Raw genomic sequence first — 25,529 nt, forward strand, 5'->3', positions numbered from 1 at the left:
TTTTCTTTTCACACCTAATCCTGCTCCTGGTACTTCAGTGTCTGTGTCTTTCTTTTGCGTCTGCTCCTAGCGCCCTCGTTATGACACAACGAGCCTGTGACAGCTTTCTTATCTATTAACGCCACCTCTTCTCATTCAATGCTTCCCCATCCACTTAATCTAAAACAACGGAGAGGTGGAGTACTCCGCTGCCAGGCCTGCTCCTCTTCCAACCCTCTCACTAACGTCGAAAATATAGTGATTCGACGTGCTTATTCATGCCCTGAGATCTCTCGCCTTTCATACAATACATTGTATAATTTGCAGCTGAGGATATTATTCGAACCATGCTGAACATCTAAATTGCTGATTTTGTCTGAGGCCTTCACAGCTTCTGTCTCCACAACCTCTCCACTCTCTGTTCCGCGGTAGTCTTGTTCCCATCATTTGAATGTCTGGATTTACCCTCCCACGTCCCACCATCCCCGCCCACCCACCTCGAGCAGCCCTAGTAAACCTTCCCGCTAAAGCGACTAGTACCTTCATTTCTATTCAGTCGACTCCAAGATCAACGAAACCATTCTCTCCGTTTAATCCTTTACTTTTTTTCTTTCACTCACGTGTCTCCTATTAACCACTTGAGCCCTCGATTATCTCTGGCTGTCCAATCTCTCAATACCTCCTATTACCTTATAGTCTTCTATCAAGAAATTTATCATAGTCCTCTCCAGGGACAGAAACCAGTGATCCCTTATCGTTTCCTTATATTTTTTTTTCTCTTAATTAAGTAGCATTTCGGTAAATCTATTCCGCATAGAGTTTAAAATTTCCGAATCCCTGCAGTACGCCCCTACTCATAGGTCTCCAATCGGAGAGCCAACCATCTCTTACAACTTTCTGGCTTCATCCTCAAACCAAAGGTCTCATCAAATTTACTACCTCATTTTCAAAGCCGAGAGACCAAATCTTCCATGCAGGACTTTGTCAAATGCCTTGCTAAGATCCATGTATACAACATCCACTGCCGTGCCCTCATCCACACTCCTGGTACCTTCCTTGACACGACTTACCACTTACGAAGAATTGCTGAGTATCCTTAATCAGCCATTATCTATCCAAACACTCATACTCCTGGTCCGCTAGAATACATTCCAATAAACTTCTCTCTACTGATGTCAAGCTCAGAGGCCTATAATTTCTTGGATTATCTCAAAACCGCTCTTAAACAGCTGAACAGCATTGGCTATCATCCAGCCCTCTGGCCTAAGGATGATTTAAGCATCTCTGCTAGGGATCCGGCAACTTCTGTCTCCCGTAGTATCCGAGTGAACACCTCTCCAGGCCCAGGGAATCTGCCCACCCTAATTTGCCTGAGGACAGCAGACACATCCTTCTCTGTAATCTGTATAGATTCTGTGAAAACGGTGTTTCTATAGTCCCTGATTCTGTTTGCTGAGTAAATACAGATGTACAAAAAATAATCATCCGTTGAGATAATCCAGGGAAACCATTTTGACCCTGAAATTCCTTTGCTCTGAACATCCCTGTAGCATCCCTTAGGATTCTCCTTCAACTTGTCTGCTAAGGCAACAGCAGGCCTTCGATTACACTTCTGCTTTCATTCTGAAGTATTCTCTTCACTGACTTGCACCTACGTTAAAGTGTCCGACTGGGATGGAATGACGTACTAATTGAAAGGGATCACCAAGAAGGAATTGTGTCCTGATTACAAATGGGAGTCGGGAAAGGATTGATATCCCAATTTAAAATGGTTAGCAGGGTAGAAGTGACGCGTGGTTTTAAAATGGCACCCGGGATGGAATGGAGCACTGACCCTTACAGGCTGTAGAGCTGGAAAGGTGTCATAACCAGGCCGCATCAAAGTGAAGATGAGTAGCTGGCTGGCTTTCTGGGCAAACTGGCGTTGAGGGCCAAGCCTTCGGACTGGTCAGCGTCGATCATCACCATCCTTGTCCTGGTGCACGGCGAGGGGAGAGAGGAGAGCAGTCAGAGACTAGGTAAGGTGCAGTGTGAAAAGAGAAGGGCAGGAGAGGGAGAAGATGACTAAAACAGTCATCACACTTGTGTTCTCCATCTGCATACCATCTACCCCACTCCGCCACTCCGTAAGCTCCGTCTGCACACTCCTGCACTTCTACCTGGCTTTCACTCCCTGCTCGAGCCCCTCGCACTATCCTGTCGCACTCCAACTCTCGTCCTGCACCCCTCTTTCAACCGCTGCATACCCCTCTGCACTTTCTCTCTCCCTCTCACTCCATTCTCTTCACTCTCTTTAATCCCCTCTCTCGATACCTCTCTCTCCACTCCCCTATTCCATTTACCCCATCTACACCGCTCACAATTTAGTATACCTCTATCAAATCTCCTTCAGATCTTATTCTTTCCAAGGAATAAAAAACTAACCTCTTCCAACTTTCCGTTTTACCCAGGTACTACAATCGCACAAAAATCCTTTTATATTTCCACTGTACTATTTTAACCATAGTTGCATATTTCCTATAGGTAGGGGAACAAAACTGCACACAATATTCCAAATTAGGCCACGCCAATGTGTAATATGACTTCAGCATAACATCCCATCTCCTATACTCAATAATATGATTCATGAAGGCCAGTGTGACAAAAGCTTATCTTACGACCCTATCTACCTATGTCTCCATTTTCGAATAATTCTGAACCTGTAATCCTAAATCACTTCGTTTTACGGCACGCCTCAGTGCCCTACCTTCTAATGCGGGAGACCTACCTTAGTTGGTCGAACCGAAGTGCAATACCCTACACTTGCTTGCATTAATTTTACTTCTGCTATTTTTAGCAGATTTTCCCACCTAGAGCAGATCCTGCTGAAAGTTCTGATGGTCTTCCTGGCTGTTGGCTACACCTCCAATCTTAGTGTCATCGACAAATCTACAGATCCAATAAACCACATTATCATCCAGAGCATTCGTATAGATAACAAACAATGCATCCAACACCGATCCCTCTGGCTTTCCACTATACACGGGCCTCTAGTCAGGGAGGCAACCATTCAATAGCACTATCCACCATCTCCCACAATTTCAATGTCCACTCCAATTTACCACCTCATCTTGAATAACGAGGATTTTGTTGACAAACCTCCCTTGTTGAATTTCTTGATAAAGTACAGATAAACAATGTTCCCTGCCTTGCTTTCATCAACGTTCCGAATAGTATTATTCTTAACTTCTTCGAAACACTCTATAAGATTGCCATAAATACACAAAGTTATACCCAATCCATTCTGTTTATTGAAATTCTCACAAATTCGGTCTTTCCAATAACTTTCCCACCACTGATGTCAGGAGCACTGGCGTGTAATTACTTGGCTGTGTCTCTGAGCCTTTCGTAAGCGAACTGAAATCCTCCGGTACCTTACCTGTCGCTAAGCCGCATTTAAATTACTTTGTTCACATTGGAATGTCGAACCGGTTCGATTTGATTTTAACAGAACGTCCACTCCTTATTCTGAGGAATGTGACTGCTTGTAGACAGACTCTTAGCTCAGATTCTCACAGAAAAACAACCCGCACATTCCAGTTGCACTGAAGTGTGACGGCACGAAACCTCTACATGTTATTCGTTTAGCTGTTGTTACAGGCCCTGCTGAGATGCTACAGAATTATCCACGCTGTTAGAATATTCTCGGTGAATAAATCAAACTATAGTCATTTCGGATTTTCATATAATCAACCCGTTTCTGTGTTATGAATCAGTGGTCAGGTAATCATGGTCCCTTAGGAAAGAACAGCACAGAAACCGGCCCTTCGGCCGAGATAATTAAATTGCCTACTTCAGTCAGCATAGCCCTCCATACCTACACATCTAAAGTATCATTTTCTGTTGATACAAAGATTGAAGGTGTAGTGGACAGGGAGGAAGGTTTTCAAAGCTTGCAGAGGAATTGGACAAGCTGGAAAAATGGGTTGAAAAGTGGAAGATGGAGTTTAATAGAGACCAGTGTGAGGTATGGCACTTTTGAAGGACAAACCAAAGTAGAAATCACAAGGTAAATGGTAGGGCACTGAGGAGTGCAGTAGAACAGAGGGACCGGGGAATACAGATACAAAGTTCCCTAAAAGTGGTGTTACAGTTAGATAGGGTCGTAAAGAGAGTTTACGACCCTATCTCAAAGGCATTTATAATTCAAAGTATTGAATATAAGAGTTGGAATGTTATGGTGAGGTTGTATAAGGCATTGGTGAGGTCGAATTTAGAGTATTGTGTGCAGATTTGGTCACCAAATTACAGGAAGGATATTACTGAGGTTGAAAGAGTGCAGAGAAGGTTTACAAGGATGTTACCGGGACTTGAGAAACTGAGCTGCAGAGAAAGGTTGAATAGGTTAGGACTTCATTCCCTGGAGTGTAGAAGAATGAGGGGATGGAGGTATATAAAGTTAAGATGGGTGTAGGTATGGAGAGTAATGAAAACAGTCTCCTTTTTATTTTCTCCGCATCAAGGATTGAAGTCAAAACTTATTATCGATTTCCTTGTATCTCAGGTCCACCTGTCGGGCTGGATCCTTGTAAATTTTCTCTTCACGTATCTACGTACGTATTCCCTGTAGGAAGTTTACCATACTGCATAAAACTTCATATTAGGCCTCAGCCATGTCTTGTCCAACTTTAAGATGACATTTTATCACCTGTACTCTGTACTTTGATTTATGACGGATAATGTGCCAACAGCTTCCGTTACGGCAGCATTACCCGTCACCCATTTGTTCCCAGTTATTCCATATTCGACCACACACCATGATACTATTCCTCTCCGTCTATCATACTCCCCATCTTGGCAGCATCCGGAAATTTGCTGACGCAATTTAGCACATTATCATCCAGATAATGTTGATACAGATGTAAATAGCAAAGGAACCAGCATCGGTCTGTGCAGTTCTCCGCTTGTCACAGGTATCCAGTTAGAGAGGCGACCATCTGCTACCAATCTCTGGTTCCTTTCACAAAGCAAATGTCTCATAAATTTACTACCTCATTTTCAAAGGAGAATGACTCAACATTGCGGGAAACTGTAAAATATCTTGCAAAATTCCATGTCGACAGCAGCTTATATGTTTTCTTCAACAACATTCCTGGTAACTTCTTTGACAGGATTTGCCACAAACGAAGCTATGTGGACTATTGTTAATCAGTCAATATCTAAAAAGAAACTCATGTATCCGGCCCATTAAAATGCCTTCCAATAACTTTCCCACTAATGATGTCAGGCTCACAAGACAATAAATTCATAGATTATTTTTAGAGCCTTTTTTAAAGAAACGGGACATCATTTCCTATCCTTCAGTTATCTGGTTTAAGAATGATGTAAATATCTCTGCTGGGGTTGCTGCAAGTTTTTCCTTTCGCGAGGTCCGAAGGAACACCTTGTCAGGTTCGGGTGATTTATCCACTCTAATGTGCCTCATCCAAACGTCTCCACCTTTGTAATCTGTATAGAGTCCGGGAAGTTGATTCAGTTTTGTTTTACCTCGATAAACTGCATCCGACTCCTAGATAATTACAGATGCAAAAAAATTAGCGCTTTTGGCACCACATTTGGATTCGCTATTGTCCAATTCTCACCTTCCAGTGGTCTAATTATGTCTCTTGAAATCCTTTTGCTCTGAAACTATGTGCAGCATTCCTTACGATTGAACTAGGGCAAAATCATCCTTTCTTGACTCTTCTGCTCTCTTTCTAAAGTGTTCTCTTGCATTCCCTGCACTCGATAAGCACCTCATTGCACCTGTAATTCATCTCCTGTTTATTCTTCACTTGAGCCTCCACATCACTTGAAATTCCAAGTTCTCGACACCTGTTAGTTTTACCCTTTATTGTGATAGGCCCGCACAAACTTTGCTCTCTCAAAATTTCACTTTGGAAGAACTCCCACCTACCACGTACACCTTTGACAGAAAACAGCCTGTCCCAATCGACACTTGCAAAATCGTTTCTGACACCAGCAAGATTGGATTATGTACAATCTAAAATCGCAATCCAAGAAGAAGGCCTATTTTTTGCTTAGGTACTTTCAAACTAATGGCCTGCGGACTACTGGATACAAAAGTGTTCGGCTAGAAAAACTTCTGCCACCGGCCCTGTCTCGTTCATTAAATGCATATCAAGTATCGTCCAGTCGTTCATTTGGGACTTCTATCTGGTGCTTGAAAAAACGAACTATCCACAATATATTTCACAACCAATATTCCATCTAGTTCTTTTACACTATGGAAGTCGCAGTCAAAAATTGGAAAGTTAAAATCAGCTGTTATCACAACCTATGTTTCCTGCAAATTTCTGCATTTTCTCTTCAAATGTCATCCTCTAAATCAATCAGACTGATGGGTGTTATGTAGTGCCCTACAATCTCATTTAATGCGTCCCCCTCTGCTTCTTAATGGTTAAATATAGTAGTTACACGAGCCCTGGGCACAGCTGGCTTTCATGCAATGCTTTTTGTATTGGAATATCTGCAGCTGAGCACAGTTGTCGACCCATGCTGAACCGTTTCATTCCTGACTTTGACTATGGTCATAACAACATCTGTCTCTACAACCTCTCCACTCTCTGCTCTGGGGCAGTCCTGTTCCCGCAAGGATATCAGTCCCCTTTCAGTTCAGGTGCAAACCACCTTCCTTAGAACATACTCCAAGTTCAACATAATGACTCCCATAGGTTGGTCCTCTATTTTGCTTTCACTCATGCATGTCTGAAATATCGCTAATGTCTCAGTACCGAACACCAGGCTCGAAGCATTATCTGTGTGGAAAAAAAAGGTTACATGTCACAGCGTGCTATAATTTCCTCCGATTATCGTAATGCTATGTCCCTCCTATTAGCCACTTACTCCCAAGATAATGTCTTGCTGCACAATCCCTCAATACCGCTTACACCTTATACTCTCCTATCATGAAATCTGCCATATTCCTTCGCACAAAATCCAAAATCCAGAGAACCCTCAACGTTTCCTCATTAGACTTGATCTCTTACCTGAGTAGCATCTCGGTAAATCTATTCTGCATTGTCTTTAAAACTTCCAAGTCCTCCTCTAATTGATGCAGAATTAGGAAATTCGGACCATTCTGCTCCAAAATTCCATCATGACTGATTTACCATTCCCATAACTCCATTCTGCCAGCTTCTTACCGTCCCCTTTGATGTCCAGTCTAATCAGAACCTATTTCCCCCTGTTTTAAACACTATACAAGTTGGCTTTCCCAGCCGTTAATGCCCCTCCCATGTGTGAATACTGAAGCAACTTATTCATTACTGACAGCTGCTGCTCCCCTGTTACTCCAGCACGTTCCCGATTTTATCCATGATCAGTCCTCCCTATTCTCATGTGCGTCTATAACTCCTGATTGTTTCCTTCATCCTACTTAGCAACGCCTTCTGCTATTCCCTTCGCGCAACATTCGGTGCATTTCCAGCTCCCTTCCTAGATGCCTTGTAATACTCGAGCCTTCTCTGACCCTTGCTTCGTAAAGTGTGCTTCCGTCTTCCTCTTGAGTAGGGTTTTCATATTTATTATGAGCCATGTCTCCATATCCTATCATTCCTTTCCTTCTCCATTGAGTCAAATCTATGAAAAGCCCAATACAAGTTCTCCATTAACAATCTCTATATTAATTTAGTGCATTTCCCTGTACATCTGTTCCCAATTTATGATCTCACCATCTTACGCAATAGCATAGTTCCTTCCCTCCCCAAATTCAATATTTTCCCATTCTTCTGCACATCTCCAAAGGTAAACGTTAAGAAGTTATTAATGTTTTTTTTTTTTTGAATTGCACATCCTCTGAGTGTTTTCGCACCAGGTCTGACACTTTCTCTGGTACAATAACCAATATGATCACTAAGGGGCAGTGGAGTAGTAGTGGCGGTGAGATGTCTGTCGAGTACTCCCAAAAATATCTGTTCTTTTTCTGTTATGGCGGTTCATGTTCGTTTAAAATAACAATAATTCATACAGATATATTGTTCAAAGGAGAAGGACGTTTCCAAAGAACATAACGATACTTCACCATAGATTGAGAAACACAAGAGATATGAGACAGATGCTTTTATGATTTCTGTGCGACGTGAGGAGATGAGTGCCGTATTTTCCTCCTTCCAATGGGTCCATTACAGCAATGAGAAAATCTGTCACTGTCCTACAGGGCCATCATAGACCTCGCTGCTGTTATCAGTGCTTTCTCTGACATGCCACCGGCAACATAGAAAATGTCATTGCTTGTCCAGTTCCATCAATACTGCAATTTAATTATCACAGCTTATTCGGTCACCCGGTCTCTCGCACAGAGAATACCACTTCTTATTCAGAACATTCTCTCAGCATACTGGTAATTCCATTGCTACTCGAGTCTCGCGATGGACAAAGATTAAACTACATATAAAACCGTGACCCATAAAACGATAACAATATAGCTGACCGACCCTGTTTCTTTGTTTGTTTAAGTCTACGAAATACACACTCTGCTCCCGTCAATCCCGTGAGATTGCTCTGCCACCCCAAACCCTGGTTTGTGTACGTGCGGTGCAATTTGCTACGCTGTTGTATATCAGTGCCAAGAAATAACAGTCAACACACTGCATGTGATTAAAGGAATCATATTTACTTAATGTTACTTATCGAAAGGGTCATTAAAGAAATGAAATAAAGAAAGAAAAAGGGCGTATTATAATTAACCAGTCAAATGTGAACACGTTGGAGTTCATCTTGAACTTTTCTATCACTCACGCGCTGGACTTCGGTCTGCGTGGAAGCTCTCACCACCTTCCGATCGTCGCTCGCAATCCATTTCGAACAAATGGTCTCCCACCGGGCCCTATGCGACACTGGTTCTTCCCTGCGTCTTCTCTCTTCGTCTGCCGCCGAACAAAAGGCCCCGGCTCACAACGGCGTCAGTACACAACAGAAAAGCACACCCCGCTCATTGGACGGCTCACATTCCGACGCATCGGAAATCTCCAGCTATAAACTAAATGAATGTTGCTTTACAGTTAGATAGGGAAGTTAACAAAGCTTATGCGGTATTAACTTTCATAAGTCGAGAGATAGCATTTGAGAGTCCCGAGGTAATGATGCAACTCTGTAAAACTCTGATTAGGCCACACGTGGAGTACTGTGTCCAGTTCTGGTCGCCTCACTATAGGAAGGATGTGGAAGCATTGGAAAGGGTACAGAGGAGATTTACCAGGATGCTGCCTGGTTTAGAGAGTATGGATTATGATCATAGATTAAGGGAGCTAGGGCTTTACACTTTGGAGAGAAAGAGGATGAGAGGAGACATGATTGAGGTGTACAAGATATTAAGGGGAACAGATAGAGTGGGCAGACAGCACTTCTTCCCTAGGGCACCACTGCTCAATACAAGAGGGCATGCCTTTCTGGTAAGGGGTTGGAAGTTCAAGGGGGATATTAGAGGAAGATTTCTCACTCAGAGAGGGTTGGTGCGCGGAATGCACTGCCTGAGTCAGTGGTGGAGGCAGATACTCTCGGGAAATTTAAGAGACTACTGGACAGGTACATGGAGAAATTTAAGGTGGGGTGTGGGGTTATATAGGAAGCAGGGTTTAAGGGTCGGCACAACATTGCGGGCCGAATGGCCTGTACTGTTCTGTACTATTCTATGTTCTATGTTCTGTAAACACGGCTTCTCCATATAGACCATTACAATAGCAATAAAGACTTCTTCCAGGGCGTGACACACATCTTTATAAAAATGCTCGTCAGCACATCACACTGCCAGTGATAATGCCCAGTCATAACCCACCACACTGTCACTGGTTGTCAGAAAATATTGGCCATATGTTTACTTCTCAGTGCTCGCCATTTGTAGCAAATAAAACCATCACAACTGACATACTGCAGAATCACTATCACAAATGTGCTGTTATCAATGATATTTAAAGCGCCCTGCACAGGGGGATATGTCTGAAATGATGTGGACCGGATTTCCTTTCAACATAACGTTATGGGGACTTGCTTATACCTGATAAACATTTCAGAGGAGATATTTACCAACGAATGAATAAGATAACAGTGAAACATGATGGTACAGTATTCGCCCTGGGCTTTTGTACTTATTTGTGGATTGATATCACAGGTGAGCCGGCGGAAAAGGAGAAACGTTCACGCTTTATTTTTTGTCATCGCATTGGGCCGGGTTTACATTCTGAGTCACTGGCCCATTTTGTTTTTCGTATATGTAAAAGCAATTCGGTGTCATTTATTTGTAAATCTTGTTGCACTCTTTTGTTTCGAAGACGAAATATAAGTCGTTGCTTCAAAATATTTGTGTGGCCTATAATTCTCTGGTTGATTTGTGAGCCTTTCCGACATCCCACCCTCTATACCTCTCACTTACCCGTGCAGTCTACCTCCTATTCCCCCTCTCTCACAATTTCGCTCTGTCTGTACTGTCTATATCTCTTTATCTCTCCCCTCTCCCCTCTCTCTCCACTCTGCACACTCTCGATCCCTCTTCTTGCCCACATATTCATCCACCTTCAGCTTCCCTATCCGCACCTTTCACACACACCGTGCCCCATCCCTTCTCCATGCTCACCCATGCAATCTCCTTCTGCCTCTTCCTTCCCCACCCACACTCCCCATCGCACTCTCAGCCGCACATCAACATCAGTTAAAAGGTGGCAAAGGTTAAGGATGATACGGTCTGATTTGTTCAAGTGGCAATAAAAAAATGTTTTAAAACAACTGCGGATGATTGGATTAGGGTTAAAAATAACTATGCAGCTTCTGGCCCCTGGTCACCTTCTTTAGACTGTTAAAGGTTCTATCGGTCTTCACGTTAGTAGAAATGGTTTAATGTATTAAAGACACAGTATTCACAACTGAACAAGAGTGACGGTGGATTTGATTTCAGCAGAACGATATTTGCGTGTCCAGGCAGCTGACTGCACAGAGACACTGAGCTGCATATCTCACAGAACAACAACCAAAACCTTCCTAATCAATCAATGTTGCTTCTTCATTTCTAATTTCTCTGAAGCGTCTCGGCTCGAAAAGTCAAATTTTTATTCATTCCATAGACTTTGCTTGACCTGCTGAGTTCCTCCATCATTTTGTGTATTACAATAGCGATGGATGATCGGCGAGAGGGAGTGTGTGGGATCAACAGGTGGGCAGTTTGAGTGGACTTCACAACATAAGCACGCTGTTAAAGTATTTTGGGAGAATTCAGCTGTGAAGAATTGAACTTATGATATTTATTTGGACATTAATCCAGATATCTGTGTTATCTATCAATGATGAACAGTATAATATGGAAACAGGCCCTTCAGCCCCGCCTTCCAACTGCAAACTGCTTCATGTTGCCCTTAAACCTTCCACCATTAACACAAGACTCTAATTGTTAGTGCATCCAAACTCAGTGGTAAATTCCAACCTGCATTTATCCTAGCAGATTTGTAAGGAGATAGTAGATATTTGGAGTAAACACAAGGTTGTGATTGTGGGAGATTTTAATTTTCCAAACATAGACTGGGAAGCCCATACTGTAAAAAGTACTGTAAAAGGGCTGGACGGTTTGGAGTTTGTAAACTGTGTGCATGATTTTTTTGTTTTTTGCAGCCATACATAGAGGTACCAACCAGAGAAGGAGAAGTGTTGAATCTCCTGTTAGGGAATGAGATAGGGCAGATGACGGAGGTTTGTGTTGGGGAGCACTTCGGGTCCAGTGATCGCAATGCCTTTAGTTTCAATATAATTATGGAGAAGGATAGGTCTGGACACAGGGTTGATGTTTTTCATTGGAGAAAGACTAACTTTGAGGAGATGCGAAAGGATTTAGAAGGAGTGGATTGGGACAAATTGTTTTATGGGAGTGATGTAATAGAGTAATGGAAGTCATTTAAAGGTGCAATTCTGAGGGTACAGAATCTTTATGTTCCTGTTATGTTGAAAGGAAAGGTTAAGGGTTTGAGACAGCCATGGTTTTCAAGGGATATTGGAAACACGGTTCGGAAAAAGAGGGATATCTACAATAAATATAGGCAGCATGGAGTATATGAGGTGCTGCAGAAATATAAAGAATATAAAAAGAATCTTAAGAAAGAAATTAGAAAAGCTAAAAGAAGATATGAGGTTGCTTTGGCAAGTAAGGTGAAAATAAAACCAAAGAGTTTCTACAGTTGTATTAATAGGAAAAGGGTAGTGGGGGATTAAATTGGTCCCTTAGAGAATTAGAGTGGACACCTATGTGTGGAGCCAAAAGAGATTTGGGCCATGCAAAACAATTTCTTTTCCTCGGTATTCACTGGGGAGAAGAATATTGACTTGTGCAAGAAAAGGGAAACAGGTAGGGAAGTTATGGAAACTATGATGATTAAAGCAGAGGAGGTACTGGAGCTTTTAAGGAATACCAAAAGTGGATAAGTCTCCGGGTCCTGACAGGATATTTCCTAGTTCCTTGAGAGTAGTTAGTGTGGAAAGAGCAGGGGCTCTGACAGAAATATCTCAAATGTCATTAGAAACGGAGATGGTGCCGGAGGATTGTTTTATTGCTCATGCTGTTCCATTGTTTAAAAAGGGTTCTAAGAGTGAACCTAGCAATTATCAGGTTGTGAGTTTGACGTCAGTTGTGGGTAAATTGATGGAAAGTATTCTTAGAGATGGTATATATAATTATCTGGATAGACAAGGTCTGATTAGGAGTAGACAACATGGATATGTGCGCGGAAGGCCATGTTTGACAAATCACTTTTTTAAATTATTTTTTTTGAAGACGTTGCTAGGAAAGTTGACGAGGGTAAAGCAGTGGATGTTGTCTATATGGACTTCAGTAAGGCTTTTGACAAGGTTCCACATAGACTGTTAGTTGGGAAGGTTCAATCATTAGGTATTTATATTGAAGTAGTAAAATGGATTCAGCAGTTTCTGGATGGGAGACGCCAGACTGTAGTGGTGAATAACTGTTTGTCAGATTGGAGTCCGGTGATGAGTGGTGTGCCTCAGGGATCTGTACTGGGTACAACGTTGTTTGTCGTTTACATTAATGATCTGGATGATGGGGTAGTAAATTGGATTAGTAAGTATGCAGATGATAGGTGGAGCTGTGGAAAATGAAGTTGTGTTTCAAAGCTTGCAGACAGATTTAGGCCAGTTAGAAGAGTGGGCTGAAAAATGGCAGACAGAGTTTAATGCTGATAATTGTGAGGTGCTACATTATGGTAGGACTAATCAAAATAGGACATACACGGTAAATGATAGGGCATTGAAGAATGCAGTATAACAGGGGGATCTAGGAATAATGGTGCATAGTTCCCTGAAGGTAGAATCTCATGTGGAGAGGGAGGTGAAGAAAGCTTTTGGTATGCTGGTCTTTATAAATCAGAGCATTAAGTATAGGAGTTGGGATGTAATGTTGAAATTGTACAACGCATTGGTAAGGCCAAATTTGGAGGATTGTGTACAATTCTGGTCACCGAATTATAGGAAACATGTCAAGAAGATAGAGAGAGTACAGAGAAGATTTACTAGAATGTTACCTGGGTTTCATCACCTAAGTTACAGAGAGAGGTTGAACAAGTTGGGTCTTTATTCTTTGGAGCGTAGAAGGGTGAGGGAGGTCCTGATAGAGGTATTTAAAATTATGAGGGGGGTAGATAGAGTTGAAGTGAATAGGCTTTTTCCATTGAGAGTGGGGGCGATTCAAACAAGATTTGTTATTTAAAGGGCAGAAGTTCAGGGGTAACATAAGTGGGAACGTCTTTACTCAGAGCGTGGTAGCTGTGTGGAACGAACTTGCAGCAGAAGTGGTTGAGGCAGATTCGATGATGTCATTTAAACTTAAATTGTATAGATAATGGACATGAAAGGAATGGAGGGTTATAAGCTGAGTGCAGGTCGGTGGGAGTAGGTGAGAGTAATAGTTCGGCACGGACTAGAAGGACCGACATGGCCTGTTTCCGTGCTGTAATTGTTGTATGTTTATATGGTTATATCTATACCCCCATAATTTTGTGCACCACTCTCAAAGCTTCGCTCAGTGGTCTGAGTTCCAAGGAATGAAGTCCAATACTCTGTAATGTTACCTTATCAGTCAGGTCGTCCATACCAGGCAACCTCTTGTTAGTTTTTTTCTGTACTCTTTCTCTGTATCCTTTCCTGTAGGTAGGCGACCAAAACTACACACAATACTCCAAATTCAGCCTCAGCAATGCCTTATACTACACCAACAAAAATCCCATTTCCTGTGCTCAATGTATTGATTTATGTTGGCCAATGTTCGAAAAACAATGCAATCTCAGTAAAGTCAGAAATAATCCTGCAAAGTTATTTCCAGTCGTATACCCAATAACGCTTGGATTATATACATTGTACCTTTGACCTTCCTCACTGCCTACAACATTTCAAAATCTCCCTCACCACCTCAGCTCTTCACCATTACCGCCTCTTCGACCGAGGTGAGTGACCTCCTTTCTAATATTGGCCTCCATCTGACCGGCTGCTTCTCCCAAGCTGAATCCACAGAATGTGTCCATCGCTGCTCGAATCTCATCGGATTCTCTGAGGCCCAGTGCAGTTTATTGCCAACTATGCAATTTCGGGGAGGTCAAATACTGCTCAGAATATAAATTCGACAATTACTGTCTAATTAATAAAACATGAGCCTACATGATATTTCAGAAAGCTTGGAAATGTTACTTTCTGTCCCTTAGGCCAATTGTAGACTCCGATTAGGAATAGGTCAGACAGCGTGGGAGGTAATTGCGGAAATTGGTGGGGCCGCAGCGGATATAATTAAATTCTTTGGTCCCTGGCAATATCTTTTAATAACTTTCCCAAAACCGATAGCAAGCTCAGAGGGCTAGAGGGCTGAAATTTCACAGATTAATTTAGAATCTATCTTAAGCAACGGAAGAACGCTGGGCTCTCCTCGAGTCCAGTGGTTTAAGCACGCAGACCGCGGAGCCGATCTGTTTTTCTTTTGCACATTTACTTTAAAGCTAATGTCCTTCGGACTACTGGATGCAACGTGTTCCCCTATACAAAATTGTGCCACCTGGCCTTCCTCCTTCCCTAAATGCAAATCAATATCGCACACTCCCTCATTTGGGACTTTTATCTACTGATTAAGAAAACATTCCAGAAAATAGATGACAGCATCTATTCCATCTTGTCCTTTTACACTTTGGGAGTCCCAGTCAAAACCTGGAAATGTAACCTTAGCTCCTATAACAAACTGACGTTTGCTGAAATTCTGAGCAATTTCTCTTCACATATGTTCCTCTAATCCACCCTGATGTGACATCTTCCTTAATTAGTAACGCCATCCCTCCTCATTTATTCCTTCCCCCTCTGCTTCATCTTAAACAGCGGAGTGGTGGAATACTGCGCTGCCAGTCCGGCTCATGCTGCAACCATCCCACTAATGGCGATAATATAGTAAATCCACGTGCTCATTCATGGTCTCATACGCCTTTTAATACAATACTTCTTACATTGTGGTATCTGCAGCTGAGTACATTACTCGCACCATGATCAACAATTAAATTTCTGACACGAGGAATTCTGCAGATGCTGGAAATTCTAGCAACACAAATCAAAGTTCACCAGAAACTTTGATGTGTGTGATTTGAATTACTGATTCTGTCTGAGGCACATTATCATCCAGATCGTTAATACAGATGTAAACGTCAAAGGAACCAGCACCGGTCTCTGTAGAACTCCGCTACTCACAGGTATCCAGTTGGAGAGGCAACCATCTGCTACCATTCCGTGGTTCCTTTCACAAAGAAAATGGCTCATAAATTTACTGCCTGATTTTCAGAGCAGAGCGACTGAACCTCACCGGAAACTATCAAATGTCTTGAAAAAATTCCATGTCGACAGCACCTTATATTTTTTCTTCATCAACTTTCCAGGTAAGATCTTTGACACGATTTACCACTAATGAAGCCATGCGGACTATCGTTAATCAGTGGATATCTAAAAGAAAAATCATATATTCCACCCGTTAAACTACCTTCCAACAACCTTCCCACGAATGATGTCCGGCTCACAAGACTATTATTTCATGGATTATTTTTAGAGCCTTTCTTATACAAAGGAACAACATGGGCTATGCCTGGTTTAAGAATGATGTATATATCTCTGCTAGAGTTCCTGCAAGTTCATCCTTTCGCTGGGCCCGAAAGAACACCTTGACCGGTTCTGGGGATTTATCCCCTCTAATCTGCCTGAAGACAGCAAAGGCCTTCTCCTCGGCAATCTCTGTAGAGTCCACGAAGATGATTCAATTTTGCTTTCCTCAATAGACTGTATCGGTTTCCTGGATAAATACAGATGCAAAACATCAGCTCATTTGGCACCACATGTGCATTAGCTATGGTCCTAGTTCAAGAAGACTAATTACGTTTCTTGAAATCCTTTTGCTCTTAAGATATGTGCAGCAGTCCTTACCATTCAACTCGGACAAAATCATATCATTCTCTCACCCTCCTCCTCTCTTTGATAAACGTTCTCTTGCATTTCCTACACCCCCATAAACGCATTACTGAGCCTGCAATTCACCTCATTTCCTTTCTTCACTTGGCCCTCCATATCACTTGAAATTCCAGGTTCCCGACCCTGTTATGTTTACAATTTATTCTGACGGGCCCGTGCAAACTTTGCGCTCTCGAAATTTCACTTTTGAAGACCTTCCACTTACCATAGAATGTCCCAGAGGACACTTGCAAAATCCTCTCTGATACCAACAAGATTCTTTCTGTCTCCAATCTAAAATCGCAGCCCGAGAACCAGGCCTGTTTTTGCATGTTTAACTTCAAACTAATGGCCTGCGGACTAGTGGAAGCAAAGTGATCCCCGAGGCAACCTTCTGCCACCGGTCCTCTCTCGTTCCCTCAGAGAAGATCAAGAATCGCAGTCTTCGTCATTTCAGGTTTTTATCTACTGTTTAAGAAACTATCCAGAACATCTGTTCACAACCTTTATTCCATCTATTCCTTTCACACCATGGGTTCCCAGTTTCCCAGTTAAAACTTGGAAAGTTCAAACCAGCTGTTATTACAACCTTATGTTTCGTGAGGTTTTCGGCCATTTCTCTTCAAATGTGACCCTCTAATTCCATCGGACTGTTTGATGGTGTTTAATGCCCTGTAACACACCCATCGTGCACTATCGCTCCAAAGGCAGAGCCTCTTTTCCAGGGGTATACCTTTCTTTTTACTACGTTGTACATAGAGCGTCTAACCAGCTGAGTTCTCCAGTCCGGCATGACTATGATATTTTCCTTGACTAGTTACCCACCACTCCTCATTTACTACGCCCCCACCCCCAAACCCCCCCCCCCCCACTCTTTCGTGTTAAACAACGGGGCGGCGAAATACTGAGCTGGCAGTCCTGCATCTACCGTAAGCGTCTCACTCATGGCTAAAGTATAGTAATTCCACTTGCCCATTCCGGCCCTGTGCTCATTTGTCTTTCATACAGTGCTTCGTGCATTGAAATATCTTCAGGTAAGATCACCAGTCGGCCCATGCTGGACCTTTTCATTACTGACTTTGTGTGTGGTTTTACAACATCTGTCTCCACAACCCCTCCACTCCCTGTTCTGGGGCAGTCCTGTTCCCATCCAGTGTCAGGTCTAGTTTAACCCTCAACTGTGCACCCCGCCCCACCCCTGCCAGCAGCCGTAGAAAACCTTCCCGCTAGGATATCAGTCCCTTTTCAGTTCAAGTGTAAACCACCTTCTTTGGAACCTACTCCAAGATCAACCTAATGATTCCCTGACCTTAGTCCTCTATTTCACTTTCACTCACGCGCCTACCAAACGCCCCTAATTTCTCAGCCCCGAACAGCAGCCCAGGCATCGTTATGTTATTATCAGAGCTCATTTGGTCCCACAACCCCTCATGCAGAGAATACCACTGCTTATTCAGTGTACTGGCAAGTTCATTGTCTGTCCAGTCTCACGGAAGACGCAGTGAAAACTACGTGTCAGACGATAGCCTCATAAAGCTATAACAATATCCCTGAAATATCCTGATTCCCGAGTCTGCGTGATTCCAGGAAATACACACACTGCTCCCGCCTGACCCCTGAGATTCAAATGGCTCTGTTACCCCAAACTCCGCTTTCTGTGTGTGTTGTGTAATTTACTACCCTGTTATAACTCAGCGTCACGTTATAACAGAGAACACACTGCATACGATTAAAGGAATTATCTTTATGAATGCTAATTAACTGAAGAGTCATTAAGGCAAAGAAAGAAATAAAGGAAATCGGCCCACTGTAATTAACCAGCCAAATGTACACAAGTTGGATCTCATCCTGAACTCACGCTCTGGGCCCTCGCTCTGCGTGGAAGCACACAGCATCTTCCGATATTCGCTCGCAAACCATTTTGAACAAACGTGTCTCCCACCGGGTCCTACCCGAGGATTTGTTCTCCCCAGTGTCTTCTCACTTCGTCTCCCACTGGACAAAAGGCCCCAGCTCATTCCGACGTCAGAACACAACAGAACCCACCCACCCCGGTTGGACGGTTCACATTCCAAAGCATCCGTAATCTCTAAATTTCAACCAAAGACTGCTTCTACAGAAAAGCCACTACGTTAGCAGTGAAACCTTTGTTAGGGTGTTAAATCCTTCTTTATTAAAATGTTCCTCAGCACAATCACACTGTCATAGATAATGACCAGTCATCACCGAGCAAACTGTCACTGGATGTCAGAAAATATTGATCATATATTTACTTCTCAGTGCCGCTCTTCTGCGACAAATAAAGATGCCACCGCTTACATACCGCAGAATCAATGCTTCAAATGTGCAATTATCAATTATATTTATAGCGCCCTGCACAGCGAGAGACTTGTGAAGTGTCGTGGACAATTTTTTCAGTTCAACGTATCGTTATGGACTTGCTTATATCTGCTCAAATTTTCAGAGGAGATATTTACCAACGAGTGACCAAAATAACAGTGGAACATAATGGTATTGGCGCTGGGCTTTAGTTATTATTCCCGGACAGAAATCTGGAGTGACACGGCAGTTAGGGAGAAATGATTACCCTGCAGCCCTGGCACCGTAATGTTATTATTAGAGCTCATTCCGTCCCACAATCCCTCACACAGAGAATGCCACTGCTTATTCAGTGTACTGGTAAGTTCATTGTCTGTCCAGTCTCACGGTGGACGCAGCGAAAACTACATGACAGACCATGAGCCCATAAAACCATAACAATATCCCTGTATATCCCTTTATTTTTTTATCATCACATTGGGCCGTGTTCGCATTCCAAGTCATCGGCATATTTTGTTTTTTACATATCTAAATGAAATTCGGTGCAGCCTATATGCAGTGGGTTCCGATAAGGCAAACCAGCGGTGGACATAGGAAAATCGAGACTTCTTCGTCGTTGGGTTTATTTAAGTCAGGGATTGGTAGGTTCTCGATTGGCATGACATCAAGGATTATGGGCGAAGGCCGGGAACTCGGGTTGAGGAGGAGGAAAAAAGGGTCAACCATGAGTAAATGGCGGAGCAGAGTCGATAGGACAGGGGGTCTAATCCGGTTCCTCTGCCTCACGGGCTAACATGTTCACAGGACAGATATGTCTTTTCTCTGATGTCCCACATCAGGAATGAAATAGTCACTGTAATTGTGAAAATCCCCGTATACATGTAAACATACGTTTGACACACTTACACATTTAGGAAACATGTGCTGAATGCAGAGATTATGTTTTTTTTTTTGTTTTAACCATAACGTGTGGAACACCAAGGGAGAATTATTGCACATTACTGAACAGATTAATTACTGTCAAATGAGATGTGGTTAAAATGTTATTGTTCGGCACGTGCGGAGTTACAAACTACGTAAGTTGTATGTTTGTGTGCGATAAAAACAGGACATTTCTTCGAACAGGTTTCGTAATATTTTGTGAATAATGCTCGAATGAGACCCAACATTGCAAGGAACAGGCTAAAGCTGTCTCTGCAGATGGGCAGTAATATGAAAGACAGGCCGATGTGAATCTCCACTTAGCGCACTCGTGGTCATTTGTCTGAGCTACTGCAGAGTTAAGACCTGGTTTGGGATTGGACGATAGCAGAAATGAAACAGACCGTTTGACTGTAATGTTCCAAACCCAAAGAAATATGGGCCTGGCTTATTGTTCAAAGATACACTTCCTTTTAATAAACAGCATAGTCTGCGCTTTTACTAACACGTCACTGACCACGCCGATCTTATCACTGCTTCTCTTGAACCATCACTGAGCTAAAATTAATATACACTGCTGGCCAGGATGATGGCGTCTTCACTCATCCTGCCGATAATGTTGTCGCTTGTGCAGTCTCAAGTGAGCAACGTGAGGACGTCAGGGGGAAAACTGGTCATGCACTGAAATACATTTCTCCGGCATCCACATTTTAAATTTCTCCTCTATGTACAAGCTTCAGATGGAAATTTATCAAACGCCTTTTCTGATCGTTGCAATCAGGTAATAGCTGATATCGATCGCATCAAGAAACTACAGCCCTCTATTCTGCACATTACTCGTTTTGGTTGCTGTCGACATAGGCTGTGATGGCATTGCGGCCCTGAGCGATAGAGCGAAGAACCAAGGGGCATAATTACTCCAGATGTTACTGTTCTGCAGCTGTGCTGACAAACTCAAATCCAGAATCACTGCTCACTCCGTTCATCCGCTTTTCCCTTAAGTGTGCATCTATCGTGCAGTTATCGTGACGACAGTTGATTACAATTTGTTAGAACGCAATTGGTGTTGTTTCTCTGGAGATATTATATTGTAATACAGTTGGAAATTTTATAAAATAAGCACCAATAAATAAAACGTTTCCTGAAAGATCGGACGAAGAGCAGAAGCAAAGAGAAAATAAAGAAATAACTTGATCTTACTCAATTCAAATACAGATTCTGGCAATGTCGCAAATACTAAAAGACTAGAGACCTTACATGTGTTATAAAACCAGACCAACGCACAAAATGCTGAAGGAATTCAACATGACAGGCAGCATCTCTAGAAAAGAATACACAGTCAGCTTCCATAACAAACTGATTTTTCCTGGAATTCTCTGCAACTTCTCATCAAATTTGTTCCTCTAAATCCCTCGGTCTGTAGGATGGGCTGTAATGGCCTGTAATACACGTATCATACACCATCGCTCCAAAGCTAAAGTCCATTCAGCATGGGCATACCTTACTTATTACGGCCTTCCACCAGTCCAGCCTGATGTGACATCTTCCTTAACTAGTAACGCCACCCCTCCTCATTTATTCTTTCCGCCTCTGATTCATTTTGACAGCGGAGCGGTGGAATCCTGAGCTGCCAGTCCTTTTCCTACTACAGCCGTCTCACTAATGGTGAAAATATTGTAAATCCACGTGCTCTTTTATGTCATATGGCACAATTCTTACACTGATGTATTTGCTGCTGTGTACATTAGTCGCACTATGCTCAACAATTAAATGTGAAGTTCTGACTGATCGAGAACATATTAGACTCCGCTTTCAGTCCTAAATCCAGTACCTTGGATTTGACAGTTGGCTGAGAAATGATAACAGAGATTTACCACTTTCTCGTCGTAGCAATAATTGAATAAACATCACAATGATCTCTGTCCGTCTGCGATTCTCCAGACGAGATGCGCTTTATTTCCAATTTTTGGCACCGCCAGCAGTTGGGTTTGAACGTTAGCAGAAAAAGTGAAAAAGGGAAATGAGAATGGGGAATAGTGAAATGGAATGAGTCGTTACAGGAAGTTCGAGATATTCATGCTCATACCATCATGTCTGAGGTACACACACGGAACATTTGTTGCTCCAGCAACATGGACATGGCCTCAGTGCTACCATGCCCAGCACCGAAACGTGCTGCTCTCCAACAGTCACAGGACTCTGCTGAGAAAGGCAACCATCTGCCACCACTCTCTGCCTCCTGCTACTACGCCAATGTCTACTCTAATGTACTACCTCATCTGGAATGCAAAGCTCGTGGATTTTCTTGACAAAACGCCGATGCGGAATTTTGATAAAATCTCTTGGAAATGTCTATTTAGATATCATCCTCTGCAGTGCCTTCATGAACTCTCCTGGAAACATTCTTCGTTACTTCTTCAAGAAACTCTATAGCATGTCGTGGGATACACAAAACCATGCTGACTATCTCTGGACTGTCCTGTCTATTAAAATACTCATACATACGGTGCTCCAAAGCGTTCCCACTACTGATGTCAGGAGCACCGGCCTAGGATTCCATGATTTATTTCTGAGCCTTTCCCGCATCCGTCGCGATCTCCCTCTCACTCAACCGTGCTGTCTCCCTTCCAGCCTCTGTCTCTCACCCTTTCCCTCTCTCTTTAACACTACTTCTTTCTTCTCAGTCCATCTCTCCACTATCCCCTATTCCTCCCACACACTCTAAGAACTTGAGCTTCCCATTCTCCAGCTTCTGTAAACACTATGCCTTTTCCGGCCGCCCTGCTTACCCCTCCACTCTCCTTTTGATTCCTTCTTCCCCTCAACCTCACATAAACTTCATTTAATATGTTACTGGCAAAGAGTTACGAATGCAGTTGCCTGATTTATTTAAATGAACCGTAAAAATAATTTTAAAAACAACTGCTGGTGATTGGAGTCTCAGTTTAAAATAAAATGCTTATTCTCACTCTGAGAAATTTTCTTTATGAGGTTAAAAGTTACAACGCTTTTCCCTGCAGCAGAGGTAGTTATTTGCAATGTTAAAGACAGTGCTCACAGGTGAATGAGAGTGAGAGTGGAGTTAATTTCAGCAGAAAGGCCACTCCCTATTCTGTCGGACATGCGGGCCTGTATCGTTTCTTCAGGCAGCTATTTTTACAATCTTACAACCCTCTGTATGAACAAGTTTTCTTTCATGTTCCCATTATACTTTTCACCTTCCCCACTTAACACTTGAGCTCTGATTATAAGTCCACCCAAACTCACTGAAAATCCCTCCTTGCATTTACCCTATAACTACCCCTCATCTTTTTGCGCAGCTCTATCAACTCATCCCTCATTGATCTTAATTCCAAGGAATAAATTCCGATCCTATTCAAAATTTACTCTTAACTCATGTCCTCCATTCCGGGCAAATTTCCAGTAATTTTTCTCTCTTCTCTTTACTGTAAACTTCCTGTAGGTCGGTGACCAAGATGCACCGAATATTCCTAATTCGGCCTCAGAAATGCCTCATATAGATTCAAACATGTTTCCCATCTCCTATATTCAAAGTATTAGTTTATGAAGGGCAATGTGCCAAAAGCAATGTAATCTCAGTGAAGCCCTAAATAATGTAGAAAAGTTATTATCATTCGTATACCCGATAAAGCTTCGATTATATACATTTTACTTTGCTATCACCCAGTAGCTACCTCATTTCAAAACCTCCCTCACCACCTCAATCCTCCACCAATTCTGCCTCTCCTACTGAACTGGGTGAACTCATTTCCAACAATAGACTGCATCTGACCAGTTGCTTCTCCGCAATCTGAACCCGAACAACGTGTCGATCCAATCACGAATCTCACTGGATTTTCTGAGGCCCAGACGAGTTTATTGCCAACTCCGCAAGTTCGGGGAGGTACTGTCGTTTCAAATAAGGCTCGGAAAATACTCTTTCATTAATAAACTATGAGCACACGTGCTATCGCATAAAAACATGGAAATGTTGCTTTAGGTCCCTTAGGCGAATTGTGGACAGATTTTGGGAATAATTCGATCATTAAGGGAAGCAAGAGTGAAAAACCTAAGCAATCCCAAACCACAACCGGAATCTTTTGCCTATTTTCTTTGAAACTGATGTTCTTAGGACAACTAGATCTAAAATGTTCCCTACACAAACTTTTGACACCTTCCCTATCTCATTCTCTAAATATAGATCAGGTATCGTTCAGGACATTTTCTGATTTCTTTATGAGAACTATCCAGTATATATTTGACAATCTCTACTCCATCTTGCCCTTTTTTTTTACTGTGGGAGTCTGAAATAATACTCCTAAGTTTAAAATCACCTTTTAAAACTAATTTATGTTTTCTGATATTCTCTGTGATCTCTCTTGAAATGTATTCCTCTAACTCCCTCGGACTGTAGACTGCAGATAGGCTTAATGACCTGTAACATAAACATCAAACGTCATAGCTCCAAACTCAAAGACCCTTTAACATGGGCACAACACTCTTGTTACTCCGTTCCACATAGAAAGGCTCACTATGTGAGTTTTCCAGTCCAACCTCTCATGGACCGGTTCGTGAAGTCCACATTCAGGTTCACGGTCCCTTCCATCGATCCATGTTCCAGGTTATCTGGTTTTCCCTTTTCCTGTTGTGTGCTTTAATTGAGGCACATGATTCTGGTTTTGGGCTTGCTACATAAACAGCTCTTGGGTTCAGCTTCATTTGCTGGACTGTTCCCTTCCCTTCCCTTTCACCTTCTGCCCGAAGACTTGCCTGAAGCCTTGCCCGGAGCCTTGCCCTGCAACCTGTATCTGGAGTCTGGCCCTGCAACCTATGTCTGGAGCCTTAGATTACATTAGATTAGATCATGAGGACACGCAGTCCTCTTTTATTGTCATTTAGTAATGCATGCATTAAAAAATGATACATTTTTTACTCCAGAATGTTATCACAGAAACGCAAGACGAACCAAGACTAAAAGAAAACTGACAATAAACACATAATTATAACATATAGTTACAACAGTGCAAAGCAATTCCGTATTTTGATGAATAACAGACCTTGGGCACGGTAAAAAAAAATGTCTCATCCCTCACTCTCTCCCTCTCACTCTACCGTGCTCTCTCCCTTCCAGCCTCTGTCTCTCACCCTTTCCCTCTTTAACACTACCTCTCTCTTCTCAGTCCATATCTCCACTCTACCCTCTTCCTCCCACACACTCTTAGAACTTGAGCTTCCAATTCTCCTCCTTCCATAAACACTTTGCTTTTTCCGGCCGCCCTGCTCACCCCTCCACTCTCCTTATGATTCCTTCTTCCCCTCAACCTCACATAAACTTCATTTACTATGTTACTGGCAAAGGGTTAGGAATGCAATTGCCTGATTTACTTAAATGAATCTTAAAAATATATTTTTTTTAAATAACTGCTGGAGATTGGAGTCTGAGTTTAAAAGAAAATGCATATTCTCACTCTGAGAAATTTTCTTTATGAGGTTAAAAGTTATAACGCTCTTTCCTGCAGCAGAAGTAGTTAATTGCAATGTTAAAGACAGTGTTCACAGGTGAATGAGAGTGAGAGTGGATTTAATTTCAGCGGAAAGGCCGCTCCCTGTCCTGACGAACATGCAGGCCTGTGCCACTTGTTCAGGCAGCTGTTGTTACAGTCTCACAAACCTCTGTATGAAGAAGTATTCCTTCATGTTCCCATTAAACTTTTCACTTTCCACGCTTAACACTTGAGCTCTGATCGTAAGTCTCCCAAAACTCAATGCAAATACCTACTTGCATTTACCCTATAACTACCACTCATCTTTGTGTGTAC

This window comes from Mobula birostris, chromosome 13 (genome assembly GCF_030028105.1).
Source record: "Mobula birostris isolate sMobBir1 chromosome 13, sMobBir1.hap1, whole genome shotgun sequence".
Classification (NCBI taxonomy): Eukaryota; Metazoa; Chordata; class Chondrichthyes; order Myliobatiformes; family Myliobatidae; genus Mobula; species Mobula birostris.